Consider the following 9,299-nt stretch of genomic DNA (forward strand, 5'->3'; position numbering starts at 1 on the left):
TAGTGGTAGCAGAAATAATGTATAGACCAGGTGGTATAAACTAGTTTATTTTACATCATCATCATCATCATCATCATCATCATCATTATCAACATCATCATCACCATTATCAACATCATCATCGTCATTGTCGTCGTCGTCGTCATCACTACCATCATCATCATCATCACTACCATCATCATCATCATCATCATCATCATCATCATCATCATCATCATCATCATCATCATCATCATCATCATCATCATCATCATCATCATCATCATCGTCGTCATCGTCGTCGTCGTCATCACCTCAATCATCACCTCCATCATCATCATCATCATCATCATTATAATCATCATCATAATCATCATTATCATCATCATCACCAACATCATCATCAGCAGCAGCTCAGCAACAGTAGCAGAAGAAGAAGCAGTAGCAACAGCAGCAGCATAAAAAACATCATCAACATCATCATAGTCATCATCACGATGATAATCATCATCGTCATCTAACATCATTATCATCATCATCATTGTCGAGTTTGATCAAAGTAAAACATCTGAATATTTGAATAAAACATGTTTATTTGCTTGTGATTTTTCCTCGTATTGTATATTCCATCGGGAAAGCAAGATCAGCAAAATGTTGCAACTTAAACTATGATTTGTATTTTTGGTTAACGATTTGCTATTTTGTTCCTTTTTTCTAACACATTCGTACTTCTCAAAGTGCAACAATTATTTCAATAATATTCAGTTAAAATGAAACCAAATCAACATGTTTTATGTACAGTATTTAAAGATTTTATGGTATATATTTGAAATTAAGATGAAGTGAAGGGCAAAACGTATCCACTGTTTAAACATATTTGTAGACATAACATATGAACGCATGTAACACCGTAAGCTTGGGTCTAATACGTAAGCACGTTCAGACAAATTAGTAGAACATTAATTCAATTAATAATGCTATAAATAATAATAATATAGTAAAACAATCAGGGTAAGTCAACGACAAATTCATTATTTGTCGGCAGATTTTGGCATTCCCCCCCCCCTTCCTCGAAAAATGAAGAAGCGAGCGAACGCAATAAATGTCAATATTTATTATTTTAATCTAGAACGAGCGACCAATCCAAAATAAGACATAATTTGTTAATTTGTTTAACATTCCTGCTGTACACATTAAAATCTCTCTCTCTCTCTAGAGGAAGAGAGAGAGGAGCGAGAGAGGAGAGAGAGAGAGAAGAAGAGAGAGCGAGAGAGAGGAGAGAGAGAGAGAAAGAGCGAGGAGAAGAGAGAGAAGAGAGAGAGAGAGAGAGAGAGAGAGGAGAGAGAGAGAGAGCGCGAGAGAGAGAGAGAGTGCAGAGAGAGATGGAGAGAGAGAGAGAGAGAGACGAGAGAGTAGCGAGAGAGAGAGAGAGAGAATGAGGAGTCTGCTATCTCTCTCTCTCTCTCTTCTCGACTCGCTCTCTAGCTATATATAGGTATATATAATAGATATATATATATATATATATATATATATATATATATATATATATAATACATAAAGATTTTATTATATAAACAATTATGATATTTTTATTATAAATAATATATATAAGGACCAAAAATATATATATTCAAGTACCTGTGGTACAGTGCGCGTTTATTTACATGCATTTCGTGGTTCTTGCCTAACTGCCTGTGCTTTATTAAAACAACACAATATAAAAAGCGAGCACATGGTGTGCATTTAGTTCTGCTAAGATATATACGATTTCAGAATTTGTTGGAAACATTTAGTCTAACGGCTTGATATATTTAATTCGTACCTGTTTTTCATTTAAAACAAATCAAATTTAAAGACGTTTAAACGATAATACCAGACATACAGGGGATCAGTTCACGTCTTGATGTGCAAATGCTACTCGTAACACAAAAGATCAAATAAATATTGTGCGAAATATAGCATATTTGGCATGAAGAAAATGTTTGTTTAACTCGACATTGCTTGTAAAAAAAATAATGAAAAGAAATAAGATCATCAGAATCTGCATCAAGCTGCAAAACACAATGTGTCCCTTTAAAGAAGACAACACTGCATCTGCCGATGATGATCCAGCACTCGGAAATAGCAGTTGCCTTGGTGCCTTTCAAAAGCAAACACTTACAAATGGATTGCGTCTTATGTATGTGTTAACTGCTATAAAGTTAAAGTTCAACAGTTTTAAACAGAACCTATCGCATCGTGTAATTTATTTCTTTAACCCATTTATGCCTAGCGTCTAGAAAAAGGCATTGGCAAACAGCGTAAACCCAGATGAGACGCCGCATGATGCGACGCCTCATCAGGGTCTGCGCTATTTGCTTAAAGGAATTTCTGTAAGAAATATTCTTAATATAGAAATAAATATACTAGACATCCTTAGTTTTGAAAATAAATTGACCAAATTTAGAAGTATGGGCGAGTCCACTTGGCATAAATAGGTTAAGGAAGGTATTTGAACATTATTTTGTAAAGTAGTGAACCGATCGGCCTACCAAAAAAATCATAGATATCTGGGTCAATTTGAATTTACGGGTAATCATTCGGTTCATTTTAACAATATGTTATTGTAAAAATATAAAGTGATAGTTAAGGCTTAGACTTTTAACCAAGTGATTGTGAACGTGCATCAATCCGCGATTTAAAAGATTTAAAAGTTTAAGCTGCGTGGAAATATTTTTCACGTAATCCCTTTTCCCAAAGCAACTGCAATTAAGTTAAGGACAGATCAACCACATTTATGCACTTGATGAAATTAAGTATTGTGACAGAATGAATATCCGCATTGTACACAGTATTGAATTTCCTTCTTTAAACAATTGGTAATATTTAACACACTTTTTTTTATACACAATTCAGTTGAAAAAAATGAACAATTAAAAAACGATTTGCATATATACGCAGTGCGCTCAGTATTTCTTGTTGAAAACTGCAAACAATATAGGTTAATTTGAAGTCTAAATTGGTAAACGCTAGCTACTGCCTTAAAAAGAAAAACCGTCAACATCTTGAACGAATACTTGTGTGTTACTAGAAAAATAACAGTTTTCTTAATCGATCTTTAACAGCGTCTGCAAAATATGAAAAAAGTGTTCAGCGTCTGCAAAATATGAGGAAAGTATAAAGCGTCTGTAAAATATGAGGAAAGTGTTAAGCGTCTGTAAAATATGCGGAAAGTGTACAGCGTCTGTAAAATATGAGGAAAGTGTTAAGCGTCTGTAAAATATGCGGAAAGTGTACAGCGTCTGTAAAATATGAGGAAAGTGTACAGCGTCTGTAAAATATGAGGAAAGTGTACAGCGTCTGTAAAATATGAAAAAAGTGTTCAGCGTATGCAGAATATGAGGAAAGTGTACAGCGTCTGCAAAATATGAGGAAAGTATAAAGCGTCTGTAAAATATGAGGAAAGTGTTAAGCGTCTGTAAAATATGAGGAAAGTGTTAAGCGTCTGTAAAATATGCGGAAAGTGTACAGCGTCTGTAAAATATGAGGAAAGTATAAAGCGTCTGTAAAATATGAGGAAAGTGTACAGCGTCTGCAAAATATGAGGAAAGTGTACAGCGTCTGCAAAATATGAAAAAAGTGTTCAGCGTATGCAGAATATGAGGAAAGTGTACAGCGTCTGCAAAATATGAGGAAAGTATAAAGCGTCTGTAAAATATGAGGAAAGTGTAAAGCGTCTGTAAAATATGAGGAAAGTGTTAAGCGTCTGTAAAATATGCGGAAAGTGTACAGCGTCTGTAAAATATGAGGAAAGTGTTAAGCGTCTGTAAAATATGCGGAAAGTGTACAGCGTCTGTAAAATATGAGGAAAGTGTACAGCGTATGCAAAATATGAGGAAAGTATAAAGCGTCTGCAAAATATGAGGAAAGTGTTCAGCGTCTGCAGAATATGAGGAAAATGTACAGCGTCTGCAAAATATGAGGAAAGTATAAAGCGTCTGTAAAATATGAGGAAAGTGTAAAGCGTCTGTAAAATATGAGGAAAGTGTACAGCGTCTGCAAAATATGAGGAAAGTCTACAGCGGCTGTAAAATATGAGGAAAGTCTACAGCGTCTGCAAAATATGAAAAAAGTGTTCAGCGTCTGCAAACTATGAGGAAAGTGTAAAGCGTCTGTAAAATATGAGGAAATTGTACAGCGTCTACAAAATATTAAAACAGTGTTCAGCGTCTGCAAAATATGAGGAAAGTATACAGCGTCTGTAAAATATGAGGAAAGTGTACAGCGTCTGTAAAATATGAGGAAAGTGTACAGCGTCTGCAAAATATGAGGAAAATGTTAAGCGTCTGCAAAATATGAGGAAAGTGTACAGCGTCTACAGAATATGAGGTAAGTGTACAGTTAAAGGAATAATACTGATTTAAATATTGTTTGAAACGCGCGAACCTTTTAATGAATACATATATTTATTTAACCCATTTGTGCATAGCGTCTAGAAAAAAGGCCTTGGGAAGCAGCGTAGACCATCCCCATCATTATGCTACCATTATACTAGCTATCCCTAATTTTAGAAATAAATTGATCCAATTTTGAAGGATGGGAGAGTCCACTGGGCATAAATGGGTTAAAATTTATAAATACAAATCACAATCTGTATGAACGTGCGTTAACAATACTTGTGTAACATTATACAATCAGTAGTTAGACTCAGTAATTGGATGATTGGGATTAACACACACCGTATGAGAAGAAGATGTGGATACTTTTCAGTTGTTTCTGTAAGTATTGTATTTTTCCAAATTGAAATGGTCATAATCTTGGCATATAAATGCTAGCCGAACCGACCCATTTTCGCATGACGCGGCTGTGAAATTGGGATTTGAATGCGTCGAAAGAAAACTGTGTGTTAATCAAATATAAACAAATGATTAATTTCGATGGTGAAGGAATAAACTCATAATAAGAGCTGAAAGGTCAAGGTCAAGGTCATCCTTCAAGGTCAAAGGTCAAATATATAGTCTCAAAGCGGCGCAAAGGGGACATAGTGTTTCTGACAAACACATATCTTGTTTAAGATTGATTTCGTACTTCCCACGTATTTGTATTTCGTACTACCCCAGGTACGACATGCACTCGCAACTGTGATGGATCAGTACAATCACATGAGTGAGCAGGTGAACGCAGCGTTCAGTGACAGAGACGAGGTAAGCCGAGTATCCGAGTATCGTTCACATATATGTAAGCTGCGCTTTCGGAAAACGGGTCTTAAGTATGTGAGTAAAGCGTCGTCTCAGATAAACCTGTGCAGTTCGCACAGGCCTTTTCGGGATGACAACATCCGCTTTTATGGAAGTTTTCGTTTGTCCGCACAGGTTATCAGGGACGACACTTTCCGCTTATAATGGATGTTCATATAGAAGGTACCTAATGTAAACGAAAAAAATCATGAAAGCGGAAAGTGTCGTCCCTGATAAGCCTGTGCGGAGAAATGCCTTCTATACCGGCATCCGTGCATATCCATTTCGCAAATGTATTTCGCTCGTACAATTGCATTTCGTACCTGCATCTGTAGTTACTTTGTTAATGCGCATTTCGTATTGCGTCCGTATGCACGCAGTTCATAAATATGATCGTACATATGCAAATTATACATTCACCCGTACATACAGTCTTTATTTAGTTTAATTATATTTTATTGTATATGCATATATTATTCAAAAGTAATATATGTGTCTTGTTCTGTGAAAACTGGGAAAAAATGCATATGCGTAAAGTGTCGTCCCAGATTAGCCTGTGCAATCCGCACATGCTAATCAGGGACGACACTTTCCGCCTTAATTGGATTTTTGCTAACAAGAGACTTTATTTTAACGAAAAATGTCATAAAAGCGGAAAGTGTCGTCCCTTATTAGCCTGTGCGGACTGCACATGCTAATATGGGACGACACTTTACGCACAAGCATTAAACCCAGTTTTCTCAGAACGCGGCTCATATTATCGACAACAAAGTTCATTTACACATACGGATTGGGTCTAGAGTTAAGCCAACATCATGAAAGTGCCATTTCCAGTATGACGCAGTAAAAAATATATAATTAGCATGATGTCAAAGGCAGCATTCGGCTACAGCGAGGATGGTTATTATGTGGATACTGTTTATTTTCATTTAAAAAAAGAAAAAAGAAAGAACGAACGAACAAAAGAAAGAAAGAGCATGACAAGTACATAAATACAAATAATTGTGTCTTGCTCTGTGAAAATGGGACTAGATTTATGTGCGTTAAGTATGTGTTTGCATTTTTTTGTTTAAATGAAGTCTCTTCTCAGAGAAAATACAGTTTACGCGGAAAGTCTCGAGACTGATTAGCCTGTGCTGATTGAACAGGCTAATCTGGGACGGCAATTCAAGAACATGTATTAAGCCCAGTTTTCTCATAACGCGGGTCATTTTTTTCATCATCTCCTGACCCGCCCGCCAGACCGTAATCGGGTAATTCGACTAAAAGTAAAGTGTACAAAAGTGATAAAAGACAGCAGGGTGTAAAACACATTTTTTATTTTTTGTTTTGCACGTTTTACAACGCAAATCTGTGTTCCTGCATATGCATGGTATACATGCGTCCGGAAATACTCATTCCGTTCCTTAACTTTGTTTCAATAAATTATAGTATAAAATGACAAATCGTGTGAGATCATATCGTGTGGATACAAATGTGTATCTATATATTTATAGTTGTTTGCTTGTGTCATTCCAGATGCTGTTACAGCTCGCTGATGTATGTAGAGGGTTTTTTCGTTCTATTTTATTAGCGCTTAAAGACATTTTTTAATTTACATATGCGACTTGTAGTTTGATACATAAACTGACATTTGTTATCGGCATATTAGTACTGAAGAAATATGTGAAGTGCTTATGAGATTTTCGATAGCATTATTTTTATAGCGGGTTTGTCGAAGTACTTTCAATATTTTCATTTAATATATACCATGTTGATTTACAACAAACACACACACAATATATCTGTCATATCAATCGGAATTTTTAAATTATAACAAAAAACAAACAATCAACCAATTGTCATGTGATGCCATTTTTTGGTGGGTTTCGTCTTTTATCGAGCGTAAAATATAAATGTGTATTAGCAGAAGACATGCAAGCGCCATCACGTCTTAATGTACTTTAAAAGAAGACCATAATGGGCAATGCATGGTTATAAATAACGACGTTCGGTCGACAACATTGTTTGGCAGATAACTTTAATTAAATACTTTACCAAATTACTTTATTTCTTACAAATCTCTTTAAAAATACATCGTAAAAACGCGTTTTATTTTGCAGTGGTTTACACTAGACCACTTGGATTCGGTGAGTAAACAACGTATGCGGTATATTTAATATGTTTACTGTTTTTTTTATAAGACATTTGTTTGGAAAACGGAATGCTTATTTCTTGAAATGTATTAATATTTCAAAATATGATATATGAGTGTCGCACTGTAAAAAGGGAGTTTAATGCCTGAGCGTTAAGTGTCGTTCCAGATTTGCCTGTGCAGTCCTTGCAGGCTACTCTAGGACGACACTTTACGCACATGCATTAAAACAAATTTTAACAGAGTATATTATGATCTTGTAAATCATTTTATTTTGTCTGAGCATCAAGGATCCGAATTATTTCTGATCCTTATTTTTTTTTTATCACTGAATTGCTTATTAATGTGTAACTTTTAAACGAATCTTTACAAATTCGTGGTGTTTTGTATTTATTGTTTATTTTTAATATCCCAGGCGGAGATCAAACTTTCTGTGGACGAGACAGAGGAGGCAAATATCAAGTAAGGACCGCCCAGTTTGCTCACTTAAAATTGTTGACGCACGCATTACCTGATTTAACATAAACTTTCATTCCAATAGTCATGCCAAGATACGCATTGAACAGGACGAGTATTATGGTAATGTCTTTTAATTTAATGAAAGGCTTTACTTTTGTTCCTTTAGACACGTCATTGTTTAAAATTTTCGTCGCAAACAGATGTATTTTGCCACTTTGACGCTTTCAGAGAAATTAAAGATGGGATGTTGAATATGATGGGAAAGACTAGTAGAGTCAGTTATTTCAAATTTGCTTGAAAGCAGGCCATTACTTTACATATTATTGATTCAATTTTTCCTAGACAAAGCTATTTTGACACGGTGACGAATTTCGAGAAGTTGAAGATTCTTCAGCAGCAGATTAAAAAGAACAGCAAAAGCGGCAAGCAAACAAAGAAACTTCAGGCGTGAGTACACACAGTATAGTTACTATCAGATTCATTTGAGCCGGGATCTGTGAAAAGGGGGCTTACTGTATGTGCGTTAAGTGTCGTCCCATATTAGCCTGTGCAGTTCGCACAGGCTAATCGGGCACGATACGTTCCGCCTAAACTGGATTTTTGCTATGAAGAGACTTTCTTTAAACAAAAAAATATCATAAAAGCGGAAAGTGTCGTCCCTGATAAGCCTGTGCGCACTTCACAGGCTAATCTGAGACGACACTTAACGCACATGCAGATGCAGTAAACCCCATTTTGCACCCGATGTATCGTTGTTTACTGGTCAATGGACAACGTTGTTTGGATTTTTCATTCAGTGGTTTTTCAGACGATATTGTCGCGAAAATCTGGTCTTATTTAATCTCCACGTTTCAGAGTCACAAAAAGTTTGTTACTTTGACAGGTAAGATATAAGAAAAGTTGTTTGCCTCCGCTCATCCTATAGCCCCATTTTTTATTGTGCCGACAATATACTTTATTATAATATTCCATCTAGAGATTTAAGTCATATCTTCTAAATAGCATCAAGTTCGCTAAATTTAGTTTATACAAAATAACGATTTATTTAAGAATTTGTGTAAATATGACTTTTAAATGGATATGTGGCATTTTTTTAAGTTTGATTTTCCTGTTTTTCAAATGCTTCATATTGAAGAACTCGAACCCATGATCTTAGCATTGCATGGCGGTCACCATATCCAGTCCGTTATCGCGACCTATTCAACCGTGAAACCTTATGTGTCTCACATCATTTTAAGATTCATAAACACTCAAAGTCAACGAATTATTCGTAAAATAAAGTTTACCCGTAAACTATCAGTGTTCCTACTACCACAAGCAAACATTTCAACGCTAGATATGGTCTGGTAACATTGATTTAACGAGATACAAAATGCTCGTTTTATTTTTTCCATTTGTTTTTCACCTCCGAACATTTTCGAGTGAACGCGTGCGTGGCTATGGGCAGCGTTGGAAGCATGACGCAGTTCTCATGAATAATCATTATGTTATTAATAAGCAGAGTTATA

The sequence above is a fragment of the Dreissena polymorpha genome, chromosome 8 (assembly GCF_020536995.1).
Source record: "Dreissena polymorpha isolate Duluth1 chromosome 8, UMN_Dpol_1.0, whole genome shotgun sequence".
NCBI lineage: Eukaryota > Metazoa > Mollusca > Bivalvia > Myida > Dreissenidae > Dreissena > Dreissena polymorpha.